The sequence below is a fragment of the Canis lupus genome, chromosome 17, assembly GCF_011100685.1.
Source record: "Canis lupus familiaris isolate Mischka breed German Shepherd chromosome 17, alternate assembly UU_Cfam_GSD_1.0, whole genome shotgun sequence".
Classification (NCBI taxonomy): Eukaryota; Metazoa; Chordata; class Mammalia; order Carnivora; family Canidae; genus Canis; species Canis lupus.
Genome location: NC_049238.1, coordinates 16,656,500 through 16,677,489, shown reverse-complemented (window position 1 = coordinate 16,677,489; position 20,990 = coordinate 16,656,500). Strand labels below are relative to the sequence as shown.

Here is a 20,990-nt window from a genome sequence, read left to right as displayed (position 1 = left end):
TGCTTATTTCTTTTTTTAACTTACTTTTTTGTGCTCATTGTAGTAGGACAAATATATAAGATACTTGGGTTTACTTATTAAGCCACAAAACAAATGTTTCTGTAAATTTGGACTGATACTAACTAGATATTTTAAGTGGAAGATAAAAGCAGGCACATCTTATATTTTGAAGAAGTTGAAGAAAATATATCCTTAAAGAATGCTTTTTCCAAAAGAAAAAAAGGAATATGACTTTCGGTCCTTACAAAAGTTTGAGAATTTGAATGAAAGATGAAAAATGATTCTTTCTCTATATAGTGAAACCACAGGCAAAACAGAATAGTTTTGGGATCTTAGGAGCTGTAGAGTGAAAAATTGGTGCCTGGAAGTAGATAATTCTATTCAGGTTGTACAGCTAAAGAAACTTACAGGAAACTTTTTTATTTTTTGGAGATATATATATATATATATATACAGTTGAAGTAGTATAAGCTGGCCAACATATAGTTAAGCTGGTATAATTCAAAGAATGCAAAAAGCAAAATTATAATTGGACATCTTTTATCACAAATGACTTAAAAATAAGATTGGATTCCATAGAATATGAATCATCTGCATACTTATATATTCTGTTATATCAACTTGGTGAGCTATTGCCACTGCTGCTCTAGCATGTAATTTATTAATAGTAATATTAAGCAATATTCCCTTGATTTCCATAACTGTAGTTTCCCAGGACAGTGTGATGCCACAAATAAGCTATAATAATGGTTGTTGTTATTTGTATTCATCATTTTGGAAGCTGCTCCCAGAATAGAACTACTAGTAATAGTTATCATGTCTGATTTTATGTTCAAAAGGTTATGATTTTAAAAAATGTTTGCCCTATTATGAACCATAGTTTGTTGTTCTCCTAACAGCAACACTGAAGTTTACCTAAACCAGGTAGGTCTTTAAAGGACTCTTTCCAAAGCCTTGAAATTACCAATGGTACACTTAATAATTTCCCTGGAGTGAAGTTGCACTTCAAGGCACACTGTCCCACCCAGCCATACAGGCAGGTGAGATAGTTTATATGCATAAGAACTCACAGTCCCAGAGTTTCCTCCTCTAAAGGATTTTTTTCAAGTTTTCCTTTAATCACATCATTCTGTTCTCTTCCATTTAAAGGCCTTGGCCTCCTACCACAGGATAATAGCATGTTGTTGAGTAGAGAAATGACATTGGTAGAACAGCTCTTGTATGAGGAAGACCTGAAGGACTATTGGAAGAAGGGTAGTTTACAAATGTCAAAGATGATTATTCCCCAGGACATAAAATAAAGGTAAATAGCATAAATCTTGTCTTTCTACACTGAAGGTTTTATTGTGTTTCCCCCTAGTTATTGCAAATCCAATTTTCATTGTAATCCCATTGGGAGTGTGACTCATACTAATTTTTGAGCTTGAAGAATTATCAGGGAACAAAATCATTGTATTGCTTTTGGACTCAAATGCAAATCTAGTATAAATATGAAATAGGCATTTCTGTACATTGAGAAAGTGTTTCTTTTCAGCTCAAAATTAAAAAAAAAAAAAGAAGCTACAAGAGACATATTTCTCTCCAAACATTAAGAAACAACTGAGCTAAGTTGCAAAATACCTTCTCTTCCTAGGTTGCCAGAACATGAAAAATTGCCGAGTTTCTAGGCCTTGAGCCAACCTTATTCAGGACTCAGGAAAGAAAAAAAAAAGTCTGGATAAATTCTCAATGTAAACTGCTATGGGATCATGCTACCACATAAGCCTGAAGAGAGGATATACCTGTACCTCTGTCTCGCCTTTCTGTTATTCCATCCTCAGTAAAAGACAAACCAAGTTAAAATGCTACCACCAGCCTTTCACTCAGCTTATTCAAGTCATCTGTACGGACTGCAACCACACATTGTGTCTACACACATTTCCTAAGTATTTCCAAAGAAAGTAATCAGTTTTATCAATTAAAATAAAAAATTAGATATTAGTCACATGGCATGATTGAATTGATAAGGTCTAAAATTGACAAATTATTCCACAACAGCCCTGGTTCCAGATATCTTTCATCAGTTGAAATAATCCCCTAAATTTAAAATATTCAAAAGAATCAACCAGAGGGCTCTGGCTGACATGTTCATGGAGATCTCTGAGCCAATCCTCCCCAGCCCAAGTGGTTCCCCTTTCCTGAACAGTTGCTAAGACCCATCAGAACTTCTATGGCTTCACCTGGCTCAATGTACAAACCTCTAGCCTAAGATCACTCAACTCCGATGCAGGCAACTTGTACTTCAAACCAATAACCATCACTAAGATAAGCTATGTGTTGAAGTGGAACAAGATTAATGGAAGAGATATTAGGATTTAAGTATGTGTTAAAGAGTCTAAAAGAAGCCAAATGAAGCCAACTCTGATATCTTTTCGATGTCTGTCTAATAATGACTAAATAAAATAGAAAATCCCTCCTTATAGTCATGATCATCTCACTCTTCATCAGTTCTTGAGGCTACTGTACATGACTCTCCTTCTGAAATTCCAAGGAAATGGAACTTCTTACCTCAATATGCCAGAGACCCCCAAATCAAAAGGTTACTGTTTCTTCCCAGACTTACACTTTCTACCTTGTGCTTGAATCTCTGATGATTCTTGAGCCCATCTGATTTTCTGCAACCATCTTCCAGCAATCTCTTATCCCAGGTAAATATGAAGCTCAAGAAGGCCCCTGTTAGAATTGAAGCAGACCCTTGTTTGACCCAGGTCATGGGCACATTCTGATTTGCTCTTCAAGATTAATCTAACTTAGATATTTTAGCTAGAAGAGCTCTGATGCATATTGGCCAGCTACTCAACCCAGCTGAAGTCTCTCCATGAATCACAAGGTCTCCTTATAGCAGAAAACTTTCCCCTGTCTTCCACTCTACTTTTCCAGAGGCCACGAGAGATGCCATGACCCTAGAGAAGTGACAACCTCTTTTATAATGGCAAACTTAGAGTGGCCCTAGAATACATATTAGACTCTAGGAATATTGGTTGCTATGTAACACTCATGCCAGTATTTTACAAAATAATCCATCTAACTTATGTAATAGAATATTCAGAGAACAAAAAGAAAGTAAATCTTTTCCCAATAGGGTAGATATTTTGCTATAAAAAGATTTAGGTTTTTAGTTTTCAAATATAAAAAAGAAATGACTAGAGGCTGTGCACGTGTCTAGGTAGGGAGCATATGGGAAATCTCTGTACCTTCTACTCAATACTGCTCTAAGAAATAAAGTCTATTTAAAAAAAATTGAATTAGTTCTAAAATAAATATAAACATCTGGAATAAAAGAAATTTTAAAAGTAACTCTTAGCCTTTTTTTCCCTGTCAACGCTATTCTGATTTTACATTTTTTCTATTTTTAAAAATTGTGATAAATATATGTAATGTAAAATTTACCATTTTTACCATTTTAAGTGCACAGTTCTGTGGCATTAAGTCAATCTACATTATTGTGCAATCATTATTGTTATTCATCTCTAGAACCTTTAAATATCCCCCCAATAAAACTCTATCTTCATGGATTTGACTACTTTCTAGGTACTTCATATATGTAGACTCATACAATATTTTTGTGACTTTTTTAATGTAGCATACATAGAACATAGAGGTTCTATGTTGTTATATGTGCCAGAATTTCCTTCCTCTTTAATTAAAGTCTGCATAATATTCTGTTTATGTACATATCACATTTTATTTACCTATTCATTCATTAATGAATGCTTGGAGTATTTTATTCTGTCTTTTAGCCATATAGAATTTTGAAGTCATAAACAATAAAGATGAGAGCCTTATATCATCACCATTTCCTTTAAAAAAAATTTAAGCAAATGACATTCTGAGCCATGAAACACATCTTGACAAGAAAAAAATAGAAAGAAAAAAAAGAAAAATTAAGTGGCCATATCTTATCAGCATGAAAAGGCTTAATTATTTGCTCAAAAATCAAAGTAGAGGACATATGAGTTACAGATTCTAGGCAGTTACTATGTGACTATTGTAAATTTAATGGAGCTTTATACAGTGTGTTTATTATAATAATAGGTGATATTATGCCCACATTTTTCACCTTCTCTAACTGCTCTTCTTGTTTTTATTTCTCTGTTTCACTTAGGATGACTGCCCTCTCCTCCATGCATTTTTCAAATACTTCAAATCCTATCTCTTGCAGAAAGCGTGACAGCTACAATTATCCACCTATCCTGATCTTGCCTTGATTCTACACACGTATGTTGATTTTTACATGTGACAAATTTTGTCTAGGTAATCAGGGCTAAGAGCTGGAATTTGACTTCCTTTTGCATGTCTAAATACATTGAGAAACATCAATTTACCATACACATATTTGTTAATGGCCTCATGTGTCCTAGTCCCTTTTGGTCTCTGCTATAATGTCTCACATAGAACTGGTCAAAGAATTGGTGTTCATTCTTAATGATGGTTAATGGCATATTTGTTCAGTGTATGTTCATATACCTCCTCTCCACTAAACAAACAGCACATTCTACTGTCAACTGGGTATAAAATCTAGTACAGGGGGTGCTCCATTCAGTTAAGCATCTGCTTTTGGCTCATGATCCCAGGGTCCTGAGATCAAGCCCCACATCAGGCTCCTTTCTCAGCAGAGAGTCTGTTTCTCCCTCTCCCTCTGCCCCTATGTCCACTTGTGCTCTCTCTCTCAAATAAACAAATAAAATCTTTAAAAAATAAACCAAAACCTAGTGGGTTATTCATGTTATAACAACAGAATGGTTGAGCTGAAGAAACTATGTTCATTACATAAGTAACTCAGCACAAACGTAGGTATCAGATGCCAAAAATTACTACAAACAATTAGAAAGCATACGGTTAGTGACTCACAGCAGTTTGATATTTGGTCAGAGCTTGAACTACAGAAAAGGACTCTCAAATCTGATTCCTTTTGTAATGGCCATCACAATCTTTATCATCCAGCAGTAAATACACCCAGCTAAGGGTAAATAATACTAGTACTCTTCTTTATAGAAAAGGCTGTATACACCTGACCCCAAGGTCTATGTATATGGAATGGGATAAAAACCATAAATATCTAAGTTTCCACTCACATTTGACGATACATATGCCTCTCAGAGAAACTCCAGGTTTCTGGCTATTTCTTCCAGGTCCCTCTGCAGACAGGAGAGCAGGATGTGCTACTAGAAGTCAGAACATCTGGGTTGACTTTACACCTGCCACACTCAAACCATAAGAATTAATTCAGTTCATTTTCTTCTCCAATAATTTGTTTCCTTTTTAATATAAGTTCAGTAAATCTTTTTTTAACTTTTGTGAAGAGTTATGGAATATTAAATGTGATAATACATGTGAATCATTTTTGTAACTGTGAATGGCTATATATACCCAAGCAAAATTGATTTACATATTGTCTACGAGGCAAAAACTTAAAGCATGGAAATAGTGGAGACAATATTACAGATTTTAAATGTTTTTTTCTTTTCTTTTTTTCCCATTCCACCAAGATTTGATTTCCTATTCTTCCCTAAACAGTCCCAAAGAAAAAAATTTCTAGATCACTAGGATGGTTAAAGGCACAAATCATGGCAGGAAGCACACAGAAATCCTGGATATTTGAAGTGCAGGTGCATCTTGATAGTAACTTGTGCAGATTCAGATTTGTCTCTGTGGATAAGTGTAACCAGTATACAATGACAGATATTTATTGAACATATACAGATGCTGGGCCCCGTAAGTATAATGATAGAAAATATTTAGTAAGCCCTAATTTGTATCAGATACTGCTCTAATAACTTTATGTATACTTATTTAAGAATCACAGCAATTTTAATAGTGACTATTGCTATCCTGTTTTACATACAAGGATACTGAAGCACAGAGAAGTCAAAAAACTTGTCCAAGGTCCCTAAACCAGTATGTAGAAGAGCCCAAATTCCAAACCAGGCACTTGTTAGAAACCATACTAAGCATTTTTCTGTTCCTAAGATAACAACAAGGCAAAGCAAAAGTCTGGCTAAGTGAGGAATGCATAAAAAATCTTTATGAAACAGCAGCTGCTGAGTATTTCCATCTTTCTTCTAAACCCTAAATATAGGCAGTTACAATCAGGAGAAAGAAATTCTTAGAAAACTTCTAGAGTTTCCAAGGAGAAGGAAAGACTGGTAGTGACACAGCAAATGGGTATGTCAAGGGTATTCAACACTAAAATTCACTGGAAGGAGCAAAAGCCTTTATCCCTTGGTAAACATGATTAGCTAAGGTAAACGAGCTTAAAGAGAAACAAAAGAAGCTATTTGAGTACAGCCTTTATTTTTCTTTTAAAGATTTTATTTATTTATTCATAAGAGACACAGAGAGAGAGGTAGAGATAAAGGCAGATGGAGAAGCAGGCTCCCTGTAGGGAGCCCAATGCAGGACCCAATCCCAGGATCCCAGGATTAGGACCCTAGCCAAAGGCAGATGCTCAGCCACTGAGCTACCCAGGATCCCCTGAGTACAGCCTTTGAAATAAGATGTCAGCACACAGAATAATGTATATCCTGTGATTTAGAATAAATGGAATATAGAGATCAATGTTTAAAACAAACATTATAAATATCTTAAAAGAGCTAGGAGAGGATATATTGATGATATTGAACAGCAATACACAATTATCAAGAAGAAGAAAATAGGTTTATTGGATATAAAAATATAAATACATTTTCCAAAATCACAAGCTACAAATTAAATTAGTCAACAGAAAGATCAGATCCAGGGACTTATTTACAAGGTCCTAGAAAGCCATAAAGTAATGGAAAATATAAAAGAAAAGTTAATAAGCATAGATGATAAAAATACAATGGCCATTTATAGCAGTTTCAAAAAAAAAAGAAAACAAATAAAGATGTTAAAATAGATAAAATAATATTCCACCAGGATTTAAAAATATGAACACTTAAGATAAAGGACCTTGGAATGTGCAAACTAGTGCAGATTGAAAACTCCCCATGTATATATGTAATTTAAGAAAATTTAACAAAATATTCAGAAAATATTCAAAGAATGAAGTTATTTTAAAGGAAAAAGTTTCAGATTGATACCAGTTTTTTCACTGTCAACACTGGGAGCAAGTGCCAGTAGGCTACCACTTTCAAAGTGTTAAAGACCTTTAAAACTATCTATCAATTGTTATATTTATTTACTTATTTTTATTTTAGAGTATATATGATTCCTTAAATAATAAAACCCCTATTTGAAAGAAAGAAAGAAAATGAACTCTAGACAATGATTTGTGAAATTTGGGAAATAAGTGTACTCAAATAACTTAGTAAAGTTTAAGTTTGTCTAAAAGTAAAGAGAATAATGAAAACTTAGGAGAGGTGGTGACTAAACCAGAAGGGAGTTTACAAACACCATGTGGAGATATCCACTGGGTCTCCATTTTTCTTGAACATTTCTGGGTAGTGATTTACAATCTAAAGCAAAAGACTCCTCTCTGCACTTCTTTCCTCCAACTATTTAAAGACAAAAATCTGTCCAGAAGTGTGGCCTGGAGCTGGGAGCCAAAAGGAATACTCAAAAGAAGACCAAGGATATATTGCCTTTCTATTGCTCCACAAACAACTACTACAAATTTAGAGGTTTAAAACAGCACACATTAATTATTTCCCAGTTTCTGTATAAGTGTAGACACAGCTTAATCGGATCCTCTGCTTTCGAGTCTCATCAGGCAGCAAAACAAAGTTAAGTGAGGTTGTAGTCTCATCGATTGCTTGATGGGAAGAGATGCACTCCCAAGTTCTCTCAGGTTGTTAGCACAATTCATCTTCTGAAGATGTCGGACTGAGGTTCCTATTTTCTTTTTTTTTTCTTTGCATTTTTTTTTGTATTTTTTTTTATTGGAGGTCAATTTGCCAACATATAGTATAACACCCACTGCTTATCCGTGAGGTGCTTCCCTCAGTGCCCATCACCCAGTCACTCCATCCCCCATCCACTTTCTCTTCCACTACCCCTTGTTTGTTTCCCAGAGTTAGGAGTCTCTCATGTTTTGTCACCCTCTCTGATTTATCCCACTCATTTTCTCTCCTTTCCCCTATAATCCCATTCATTCTTTTTTATATTCCCCATATGAGTGAAACCATATAATGTTTGTCCTTCTCTGGTTGACTTACTTCACTCAGCATGATACCCTCCAGTTCCATCCATGTTAAAGCAAATGGTGGGTATTTGTTGTTTCTAATGGCTAAGTAATATTCCATTGTATATATATGCCACATCTTCTTTACCCATTCATCTTTTGATGGACACTGAGGCTCCCATCAAAAAAAGACATATACATGGCCAACAAGCACATGAGAAAATGCTTCAAATCACTTGCCAACAGGGAAATACACATCAAAACCACAATGAGATACCACCTCACACCAGTGAGAATGGTGAAAATCAACAAGACAGGAAACAACAAATGTTGGAGAGGATGTGGAGAAAGGGGAACCCTCTTGCACTGTTGGTAGGAATGTGAACTGGTACAACCACTCTGGAAAACTGTGTGGAGTTTCCTCAAAGAGTTAAAAATAGAGCTACCCTATGACCCAGAAATTGCACCTCTGGGTATTTACTTCAAAGATACAGATGCAGTGAAAAGCCGAGACACCTGCACCCCAATGTTTATAGCAGCAATGTCCACGATAGCTAAACTGAGTTTCCCCATTTTCTTGCTGGTTGTCAAAAAGTACTAACTTCCATTCCTAGAGACACCTGTGATTCCCTGTCATGTGACTTTTTCCACAGGCAAGTCACAACATATCCACTTTCTTCTCCAAGGCCAGCAAGAATATGTCTCCCTCCCATCTACAAAGGTGAAGTCATATATAACAAAACAATCATGAGAAAACATTACATCATGTTTACCAAGATCTATTGCTTAGAAGCAAGTCACAGGCACTGCTGGCACTGAAGAGGAGGGGATTATACAAGGACATGATCTATAGTAAGTAACTTAAAGGTGTGTCTACCACAGGTGCCTAGGGTTTTCCACCTTGTATGTCTTTCTCCTCTTAGACTGCCAAGGTAGGTTCAACTTTGAGCCTGTCCATTACCATAAAAGATAAAATTCAGGAAAACATGAACTGGCATGCCAAAATTTCAATTTTTGTACCTACAGAGTACAATACTGTATAAGAAAGACTACAAACCAAACAGCATACACTACATAAAACAGAATTATTGAAATAGATGGCCTACAAATACAAAATAAGCACACTAAATATTCTCTAAGATAAGAGGGTGTATACTGATAATATAGAGCAGGGGCAAGAAGTCATAAAAAATTGGAAATATTAAGTTGGCAGGATATAGAAGCTACAAGTTTTTAAATGGTCTAATTAGTATGAGTACACTGAAGAGTGAATGAGCAAGCTGAAAGATCAAACTGAGGAACCCTCCCAGATGACACCAAAAGAGGAAAAAAAGAAATAGAAAATATAAGGGAAAAGATAGGGAATACAGAGGTTAGAAGCAGGAGTGCCAATAGCTATAATTGTTTTGGAAGAACAAAAAATAAGAAACAGGAGGAAGAAGATATTTGTAAAAAGTTTGAAAATAAATCTCCTAGAATTAAAACCTTAATAAGAAACCTCAGGATGGAAGGGTCCATACTGTGCCAAATGGGATAGGTAAGGAGATATCCATACCTGTACATATTAAAAGCACCCAACAAACATGGACACTATCCGGAAAAAATGTAGGTTCCCTATAATGAAACTGAATGAGACTGACATCAGATCTTAGAATTCTTTGTTTAGCAAAATTACAATTAAAGTATGAGGGTGAAAAAAATATCGTCAGGCACATTGGTCTCAGAAGATTCAACATACAAAAAATTTCTTTGGAAAACACTCTTGGAAGAAGCATTCAAATAAGAAAAAATATATATATCCAGGGAATTCTGCAACCCATATGAGAAGTAAGGATGATTAACTATTTTAGCACAGATTATAGTTTATCTCTTAAAGATAAAAGAGGAAAGCAGTACTCTGTAAACTTAGAACGAAAATGAAGAGGGAGATAAAGCGGGAGAAAAGACCAAAACATACTAAGAATGCCATAATTTCATTTGTTTGGGGGAAAGATGCAGATAATAATTAATTTTACAAATAAATATGGATACAAACATAAGGATTCTTTATTGAAAGATAAGGAATATAAAAACAAAGAAGCACCTTCAATTTCAAAACCAGCAGAAGAAAATCTAACATGACAAATGTTGACCAAAGTAAACAAAAAGAAAGGACATTAAAGGGAAAATATTAAATAAGATCACAGAAACAATTCCCCATATAATTATGAAAATAAGACTAAACTCACTAATAAAAGAGAATAATTCAGACTGAAAACAGAAAAAGTTCCAACAATATATCACCTAAAATATTTGGAAATAAAATAAGAGTTGAAAGTAAAAAATAGGTGAGGGATATGTCATACAAATATTAACCAAAAGAAATCGGGGGGAGTATTTTCAATATCTAACAAAATATAGTTGCAAACAAAGAAAATCACAAGAGATGAAAGGGGATCATTATATTAGCAAAAAGTGCAATTGAACAAGATCATAAAACCATCATAAAGAGCTATCACTACAACAATAAAATCACAAAATATATAAAGCCAAAATGGGAAAAACTACAGAGAGAAATAAATAAATTATCAATTGTTGCTAGAGATTTTATTACACTTCTCTCAGAAATGGATACATAAGGCAAAATAAATAGAAACATGGAAAGTATGGATAAATGAACTTCTGTTCATTGAAGGACACCCTTAATACAAATAACACAGAAATATAATAGTAGGGACAAGGCATAAAACAGTACCTATAAAGTCAGGACATCAAAATAAATGTGAGCAAAAATATTAATAGGTAATAGAAGAAAGCAAAATTTACTAATAAGTGCAAGAAGAAACTGTCAGACTCACTAGAAAGTAGAGACATGCAAATGAAATTATGATATACTATTATACATCATAAATAAGGGAAAAACAATATTTTTAATGACTAGCACCTATTAGGAAAGATGTGTACACTTGTGTACCAGAGATGGCAATGCAACGTCCAAAAGAAACCCAGGCTCCTTTAGTGCTAACACTAGTATCCAATGAGCGTGCAATCTCAGATGGGAGACATGCTAGCAGAAACACAATAATTGCATAATTCTCAATATCTGTCCATCCTAGGTGATCTCAGCTGGCATTCAGAGTGTGCTTTAATTTAAATCTAGAAATAACAACAAGAGAAAAGACAAAAATCCCACTCTCTACAGGAGGAAGGTAGAGATAGGCCTTACCTAATTCATTCCATGGCTATCCCAGATGCCCAGAATATCTTGAGGACCTCAGAACCCTTCTTCCTGGGACACTTTACTCTCCAGTGCTGCCCAGTAATGTCCTAGATATGAGTGGCTGAACCTCATGCTTTATTTCCTGAGAGTAAACCCTGAATACGGTGGGTTCTCCCTTCCTAAGCCACAAACAATGGACTCCAGATAAACCAATATATGTCATCTAACTGGATATAACAAATTAACAATAATCTCTTATTGCAAATTAGTTTCCAATTAAACATAATATGATAATTCTGATCTGTTAGCAATTATCAATTTTCGATTACTAAATGCTAATATATCATGATGATCAGTTAAACTTGATTCTTAAAAGAAGTTCAGGAAGTATCTCCTCATCTAATGCCTTTCCAACTCAGTAATAATCACCCAGCAATTTCTGTGGATTAGCACTGCACGGTGATCTTCACCCAGGCATAAATTATTTTTTGCCATATCCATGATACTTTGTGATCAGTTTTGTCAGATAAAATATAAGACATCTAGTTAAATTTGAATTTGAGATAAAAAACTTCTTTTTTTACTATAAGTATGTCCCAAATATTACATATACTAAATCTGGCAACTGCTTCTGATTTCACATTTGCCTGACTTCTAAATGGCAGGGCTGTTGATATTTAGTATCCTCTTGTTTTTATTCACTTTTGTCAGAACGGAGTCTCATTCTTCTGGTAATTTCTCATTGCCAATAAAGCAAAATCTGCTGCCTAAAAAAAGGAAAAAAAAAAAAAACATGCGTTTTCCATTCAATTATAATAAAATATGACATAGGTATTAATATCCCCAATGTACAAAGAGGATAACTGAGGTTCATATGTTCAAAACTGCTCTTGGGATCACATAGATATCCAGTAGAGTCAATCCCAGGATGTGGAGTAGTCTGAGTCCAGTCATTTCCTTTTCCACTTAACCATATTATTAGGAAAAATAAAGGAAAAATTCAAAGACTTGGCAGTGCATTGGGGTGGGTGAGTGGAGCAATACTTTTGCACTGATTGAGGAGTTTTGACCAGAGTGGGATAGTATCCAAAATATGTAAAGCACTTATAAAACTCAACATCCAAAAAAAAAAAAAATCCACTTTCAAAATGGGCAGAAGACTTGAACAGACATTTCTCCAAAGGAGATACAGATGGCTAACAGACACATGAAAAGATGCTCAACATCAGTGATCATCAGGGAAATGCAAATCAAAACTACAATGAGATATCACCTCATATCTGTCAGAATGGCTAAAATTAACAACATAAAAAACAACAAGTGTTGGCAAGGTTGTGGAGAAAGGGGATTCCTTTTCTGCTGTTGGTGGGAATGCAAACTGGTATAGTCACTCTGGAGAACAGTGTGGAGGTTCCTCAAAACGTTAAAAATAGAACTACCCTGAGATACAGCAGTTGCATTACTAGGAATTTACCTAAAGAATACAAAAATACTAATTTGGAGGGATATATGCATCCTGGTTTTTATAGCATTATCTACAATAGGCAAACCATGGAAAGAGCCCAAACGTCTATCAACTGACGAATGGATTAAGAAGATGCGGTGTAGGGCCGCCTGGGTGGCTCAGCGGTTTAGCGCCGCCTTCAGCCCATGGCATGATCCTGGAGACCCCATGATGGAGTCCCATGTCAGGCTCCCTGCGTGGAGCCTGCTTCTCCCTCTGCCTGTGTCTCTGCCTCTCTCTCTCTCTCTCTGTCTCTCTCTCACTCTGTATCTCTCATGAATAAATAAATAAAATCTTTTAAAAAAGAAGATGTGGTGTATATATACAATGGAGAATATTCCTCAGCCATAAAAAAATAATGGAATCTTGCCATTTGCAATGATGTGGATGGAGCTACAAAGTAATAGGTTAAGCAAAATGTCAGAGAAAGATAAATACCATATGATTTCACTCACAGGTGGAATTTAAGAAAGAAAATAAACAAGGATAGGGAAAAGAAGAGAGAGAGGCAGATCAAGAAACATACTCTTAACTATGGATAACTGATGGTTACCAGAGAGGAGGAGGGTAGTGGATGGGTTAAATAGATAATGGGGTTAAGGAGTGCACTTATTGTGATGTTACATGTGTTATATTTAATATTGAATCACTCAGTTGTATACCTGAAGCTAATATTACACTGTATGTTAACTAACTGGAATTTATTTATTTATTTATTTATTTATTTATTTATTTATTTATTTTTAAAGATTTTATTTATTCGTTTGACAGAAAGAGGTAACACAAGCAGAGTGGCAGGCAGAGGGAGAGGAAGAAGCAGATGTGAGGCTCTATCTCACGACCCTGAGATCATGACCTGAGCTGAAGGCAGTCACTTAACCAACTGAGCCACTCAGGTGCCCCAACTAACTGGAATTTAAGTAAAAACTTAAAAAATGAGTGGGAAAAATCAGTGAAGGTGACAGAACATGAGAGACTCCTAACTCTGGGAAATGAACAAGGGGTAGTGGAAGGGGAGGTGGGTGAGGGGTTGGGGTGACTGGGTGATGGTCACTGAGGTGGGCACTTGATGGGATGAGCACTGGATATTATGCTATATGTTGGCAAATCGAACTCCAATTTAAAAAATATACAAAAAACAAAAAACAAAAAACAAAAGCCTTAAACAAAGGGGCAGCCCAGGTGGCTCAGTGGTTTAGCGCCGCCTTCAGTCTAGGGCCTGATCCTGGAGACCCAGGATCAAGTCCCACGTCAGGCTTCCTGCATGGAACCTGCTTCTCCCTTTGCCTATGTCTCTGCCTCTAAATAAATAAATAAATAAATAAATAAATAAATAAATAAATAAATAAATAAATAAATAAAATCTTTAAAAAAAAAACTTAAAAAAATAAAATCAAAAAAGAACTCCAGTTATTGATGTTGGGGTCTCAGGCTGCCTTAGAGCAATAGTGCCTGGACCTCTGTAAATTTCAGAGCTCAGCTCACTGTGCTGTTTCTTATAAGTCATCCACTGTTGGATGGTTCTTCATCCAACAGTGAAGAACCATCTTGGACATGCAGGGAGAAGATAAACCTAAAGCAGTGACTTGAAATCACATTTACTTGTCCCTATCCCAGAGCCCCCACATAAGTCATCTTACATCTTCCTGCTTTAGTCACCATATATGGAACAAAACAAAGCTCAACTTATAAATCCCAATTCCAGGAACCATTTACAAAACCCAGTGCCCTTTCCTTCACCTGTCTTCCTTCACTGAGAAGATACACTCTCCTACATTTAGGAAAATCATCCAAATTATATGAGCTAATTATCCATGTCGTTCCTCTCTCTCTCTTTTTTTTTCTTTTTTCTAAATTATGGTCATGTTTAAGAGACTCCAATTGCTTTTTTTAAACAGAAGATTGAACCACCTATTGGAATAAAAGAGAATGTGCTAATTAGAGTTCAAATCAAATAATAGGACATGGTTTAAATTTATACTTATAAAACAATTTATCCTCACCTTTGCACCCCTAACTCTATGGACTCAAAACAGAAGAATGACCCCAAGTCACCTTGAATCTGTCCATCCTTACAACCTGACAATGATTGCTTTTTTTGTTTTGTTTTGTTTGTCTCTTTCAACCAGAAGTAACTTCTCTTAACTGTGAGATTATGCAGCTCTGTTTGGAAAGCTTTTGTGAGTCCCTGTAGTATAATGACTTTCCTTTAGAGAGCATGTAATTTTAGGTTCTTGCATAACAGCACAGATTTTTATGGTATTACTAAACTTTGTAATTTTATTTCCCTCTGACAATTAAGTGCACATTGATGTTATGGAATTTTTTCTTCCTTCCATCACAGTTGGATGAAATTGGAAAGGCAGGCTGCGCTGTGTTGGGAGTGCTCTTGTCTAGAAGTGTAAACGTTTTGTGATTCCCTTGTTGAAGATCCATTTCACACATAGGCAAATCCATCACATCACTACTGTTTGCTTTCAGTTACAAACAAGCTGTAACCCAAAATACACAATGCACCAACCAAAAACAATCAATATGCCATTTATGCACTCCCTTTGTTTAGGAAATAGTTTAACAGTTTACAGTACATTAACTCAGATGTTTAAACTAACCTTTCTGCAGAAAGTGAGCATCTTTCAAATAAATGCATTTTTTTCCCTCTGGAATTCATCATTTCTCATCACTAGCCATATCACTTTCTTGTCTGTTGCACTCAGACCTGGGCAACAACACCTGTCTTCTATAGAGACCCTCACTGCTTCCCTTTGCTATGTAAATGAGGCACATCACCTGTGCAGATCCAGGCAGCTGAATGCAGATGACTGTGAACTGAGCAACCCCATTTGGACATGTGTGAGTCACTCCGTCCCCTGGAGGCCAGGTGAAGGTTTCTCTACCACAAAAATGAGTATTCAATATCCATTAGGCATATGACAATTGGGACCTGGGTCCCTCTAAATTGAATTTTGTAATTTATCCAAGAATCTCTAAGAATGATAATGCTGTCTCTTAATTTTCATCTGTTGGCTTTAATCCATTCCCTGATGATTAGAGTTTTGCAAGCTTGCTTGGACTTAATGATGCTTCTCCTAGAAAGGTTTATATGATCAATAATAGTATGATCCCAAGACAAGGTGGATAGAAACTCGGAATTCAGTCTGTCTCAGCCTCTACTCTATGGTCAGGTGCAAGCATTTCCTACCAGAAATCACTTCCTGTAGTTGGCCAATCTCACCTGCTTCTACTCTGTCCTCAGATAAAGGAAGGCACTAGACAAATGTTTATGATCTTCACTTCAAGTAATAGCTTAACCTTAAAATCTGCCAGTGGTGCTTGCTCCTTCCTAACACTTAGATAAACTCTTATTGACTACGTGTTTGCACCTCCCCCGCCCCCAATTCACATGTTGAAACCCTAACCCCTAATTTGTCTGTATTTGGAGATGGAATCTCTAAGGAAGTAGTTATCATTGTGTGTGTGTGTGTATGCGGTGAGAGCACCTGAAATCTACTCTCTTAGCAAGTTTCCAATATACAATATGGTATTAAGTATAGTCATCATGCTGTATGTCAAAACATCATATTGTACTCCTTAAATATATATAAATGTTATTTAAATTTTCTTAAAGAAATCCTCTGAAATTGTTTTTGATTGAAAAAAAAAGAATTAAGGTTAAAAGAGGTCACAAGAGTGGCTTGATCCTGTAGGATTGGCATCCTTATAGGTAAATACACCAGAAAGCCCTCTCCCCCAGCACACATGCACAGAGGGAAGGCCATCTGAGGACACAGTGAGAAGGCAGCCATACACAAACCAAGAAGAGAGCTCTCACCAGAAACCAACAGGCTGGCACTCTGATCTTTGAATCTGCCTCCAGAACTGTGAGAAAATAAATTTCTGTTGTTTAAGCCCTCTAGTCTATGATATTTGTTATGGCAGCCTGACAGTGTGTGTATAAGTTATCTTAGAAGCTATGTTAATATTCTTGGAGTTTTCACCAAAGAAGTTGTAGGTGAACTCGGACTCATTTTCCATACACAAAACACCATCTCCAAAATTATACAATTGAGAAATTAGTACATGTAGTTGTATGGTCCTGGATTTAGTAGCCTGGACAAATAACTATGGATTTATTCACTCTAAACTTTGAAGCTTGTTTCTATGAGCTATCCTGAATAAGCCTAAAATAGTCAAAAAAGGAAAAAAAAAGAATTATTTCCCTATTAGTGGTCTCTCTACTATGTCCAGAAGCAGTATCTCAGAGCTCATAGATTTTGCTAAGGTAAGGATATGATGGCAGTCTGTTCATCCTTAACTCCTTTAATACTTATTTTTCACATTAATCAAACCCACCAATCACCCATTACTTTTTCTAATAGAAGTTTTTTCCAGATTCGGGAACCTCACCTGTTAGGCTGATTAGACTGCAAAGTTTAGTGGCTGTGCTTGACTAAGTATGAACACACAGAATAGTGCAGGCCCCACACACTGCCATATGAAGATGACCCTTCTGTGACCACTCTGTCCAGTCATTGAAGATATTCTGCAGCAAAACTGACTCACATAGGCTTAATAAACCATTAGGTCCAAGAAAATAACCAGGAAACTGTGCCTGGTGTATCAATGTAGGTGGCAAACCTATAGCTTTCTGTGTGTGTGTGTGCGTGTGTGTGTGTGTGTGTGTGTGATGGGCTAGGAAGCTTTCATTAAAATTATTATTTTTAAGCATGCATTAAACATCCTATGTAATGAAAATTGTACAGATTTGAAGATCCAAAATGGATTTAAGTGAGCCATGCACACTTCAGGAGCTCAGTCAGCATTAGATTTCTTCCTTCTCACAGGTGTCTCATTCCAGCTGGTTCCCATTCCCTTCACTCCTCTTTCCTTTCCAGGTTCAGTGCTCTGGGGTACTCCCTGTATAATGAGTATTTTATTTTATTTTATTTTATTTTATTTTTTATTTATGGTAGTCACACAGAGAGAGAGAGAGAGGCAGAGACATAGGCAGAGGGAGAAGCAGGCTCCATGCCAGGAGCCTGACGTGGGATTCGATCCCGGGTCTCCAGGATCGCGCCCTGGTCCAAAGGCAGGCGCTAAACCGCTGCACCACCCAGGGACCCCATGTATAATGAGTATTTTAATTGAGAATAGGGATAAATAAATGTGGGGGAGAGGGTGAACTTAGCTTCCTCTTTGACTGAGGTACCTGTTCAGTGAACGTTTATTCAGTAAGAATCCAGTGATCCTGAGCAGAGAAATTTTTTACCCTGTGATATGACTTGCTTTTTCTCCATTTGGTGACTACAGATTATGATTAATGACTCTCTCCCCAGTTATCTGGCCCAAATCCCCTTTAGACTCTCCTCTGGGACTATGTAGTGAGACTAGAAATGCATTTCTATTCCCCAAATTCCATCTCCCATTCCTGGAGGGACTCTGGAGCTCCCTGTTGAACAGGGCTGACAGGGGAGCCTGCATATACGCTCTCCAAATTCAAAGCAGGATTTATGAATCCTGACCAGGATTTTCATGCTGTCTATACTACCGTGAAATTATCTGCTGATTCTATTTAGTGAACAAGGTAGCAGGTTGAAGCCTGCCATTCCCAAGCCCAGCAGAAAGATTATGTGGTCACAATGCTAATGTGATAATACAGAGTCTAATGAACAGGACTTCTGTTGGGGAGGTGGCTTATCCAACCCATAATCACTTTTCTAGTGCCTAAATAGGAGGCAAATGAAAGAAGGTATGTTTGTGCACTATTTCTCCACTTACTACTTATGCATAGTATATATTATTCAAAATAAACAATTATTCCTAAGAAAACAAAACTATTTGCATTTCCCAGGAGAGAATTTGCCCCTTTGAGGAAGTTAGTGGCAGAGAATAAAAACCATTGCCTACAACAGAAATAGTACCATATTCTTTCTGCAGCAGAAAATCCAAATGCTTTATCCTGGCAAGCCCAGCCTTCCACATCTTGGCCTTGTCCAGTTTAATTTCTTTCACTTCACAAAAGCCCAACATGGTCCTTGCTCTTGAGTTGGGCTTACTTCTTGCTCTAAATAGAGACCAATATTGTAAGTACCAATGTTTAAAAAGTTATGGGTGGGAAAACTTCCAATGTTCACTTCCTTTGGTGAAATATATACAGTGAGCATCACACTATGAGGATGATTCTTCTGCATAAATTATTCCATTAGTACTCTACCCACAATGGTTTTTCCTTGATTTATAGAGCAGTGGTTTTCAAATTTTCATAAGCAATCAGAGTTCCTTAAGAGGCTCATTAAAACAGAGATTGCTGGAACCCATTCCCAAAGTTTCTTATCTAGTAGGCCTAGGTTGGAAACCAATAATTTGTATTTATAAAAAATTTCCAGGTGGTTCCTGTGCTGCTAATCCAGGTACCAACTTTGATGACCATTGTCCTAAAGTTGTGCTGTCCAACTCCATATAGTCAAAGGAACCCTGAAAAAGAAGAACAAAAGTGGGAGTATCACAACCTCAGATTTCAAAATATCTAACAAAGCTGTAGTAATCAAAACATTATGGCACTGGCACAGAAACAGACATATAAATCAGAGAAACAGAAGAGATAATGCAGAAATAAACCCACAATTACACTGTCAATTCATCTTTGACATAGGCAAAAATATGCAATGGGAAAAAGATAATCTCTTCAACAAATAGTGTTGGGAAACTTGACAGTTATATGCAAAAGAATAAAACCAGACCACTTTCTTACGTTATATACAAAAATAAACTCAAATGGATTAGGGACCTAAATATGAGACCTGAATCCATAAAAATGCTGGAAGAGAACACAGACAGCAATTTCTCTGACATTTGGCCAGAGCAACATTTTTCCAGATATGACTCTTGAGGGAAGAGAAATCAAAGAAAACATAAACTATTGAGACTACATCAAAATAAAAAGCTTATGCATAATAAAGGAAACCATCAACAAAACTAAAAGACAACTACTCAGTGGGAGAAGATATTTGTTAATGACATATCCAATAGGGTTAGTATCCAAAATATATAAACAACTGATACAACTCAACACCCAAAATGCAAACAATCTGATTAAAAATGGGCAGAAGACATAAACAGACATTTTTCCAAAGAAGATATACAGTTGTCCAACAAACATGTGAAAAGCTGCTCAACATCACTCATTATCAGGGAATTTCAAATCAAACCACATGAGATATTATCTCATATCTTTCAGAATGGCTAAAATAAAAAAAAAAAACCACAAGAAATAACAAGTGTTGGGGGAGGATGTAGAGAAAAAAGAACCCCTGTGCACTATTGGGAATGCCACTGGTGCAGCTGCTGTGGAAAATAATATGGAGGTTCCTCAAAAAGTTAAAAATAGAATTACCATGTAATACAAAAATTCTATCACTGGGTGTTTAGCCAAGGAATATGAGAACACTAATTCAAAAAGATATATACACCCCTATGTTTATTGGCAACATAGCCAAACTACAAAAACAGCTCAGGTTTCCATTAATAGATGAATGGATAAAGAAGTCAAGGTATATTTATATAAAATGGAGTATTATTTGGCCATAAAAAGAATGAAATCTTGCCATTTGCAACAATGTGGATGGATCTAGAGAATACTATGCTAAGCGAAATAAGTCAGTTCAGAGAAAGACAAATACTATAAGATTTCACTCATATATGGAATTTAGGAAACAAAACAAACAGGCAGCCTGGGTGGCTCAATCAGTTAAGTGTCCAACTCTGGATTTTGTCTCAGGTCATGATCTCAGGGTCATGAGATCCAGCCCTGTGTTGGGCTCCACTCTGGACATGGAGCCTGCTAAAGATTCTCTCTCTCCATCTCCCTCTGCACACTCACCCTTAAAAAAATGAACAAAGAAAAAAGGAGACAATTCATGAAACACTCTTAAGCACAGAGAACAGTGATGGCTACCAGAGGGTTGGTAACCAGAGTTACCACTGAGTGGCAGGATGGGTGAAACAGGTAAAGGGGATTAAGAGTACACTCATCATGCTGGTCAGTGAGTAATATATGGAATTGCTGAATCATTATACTGTACACCTGAAACGTAACACTGTATGTTAACTATACAGGAGTTAAAATTTTTAAAAAGTTGTGCTCT

General features: G+C 36.2%; 2 long non-coding RNA genes across 5 annotated transcripts in view; both read right to left on the bottom strand.

Moving 5' to 3' along the window:
• Window positions 1-5,454, bottom strand: part of LOC111090523 — a 76,977-nt gene extending 71,523 nt beyond the window's left edge. Inside the window, exons 1-2 of the long non-coding RNA XR_005371831.1 lie at window positions 5,115-5,454; window positions 2,603-2,712 (exon numbers count right to left, since the gene is read on the bottom strand). This is a non-coding gene — a long non-coding RNA (uncharacterized LOC111090523). The remainder of the gene's footprint in view (window positions 1-2,602; window positions 2,713-5,114) is intronic.
• A 5,703-nt stretch (window positions 5,455-11,157) lies between these two features.
• LOC106559913 overlaps window positions 11,158-20,990 on the bottom strand; it is a 372,001-nt gene continuing 362,168 nt past the window's right edge. For 2 of the 4 annotated variants that reach the window (XR_005372174.1, XR_005372176.1), the window contains exons 8-10: window positions 18,768-19,320; window positions 14,587-14,757; window positions 11,163-12,109 (exon numbers count right to left, since the gene is read on the bottom strand). This is a non-coding gene — a long non-coding RNA (uncharacterized LOC106559913). Of the gene's footprint in view, window positions 12,110-14,586; window positions 14,758-18,767; window positions 19,321-20,990 lie in introns of all 4 variants that reach the window. The other 2 variants (XR_005372178.1, XR_005372180.1) reach the window with 2 other exon arrangements.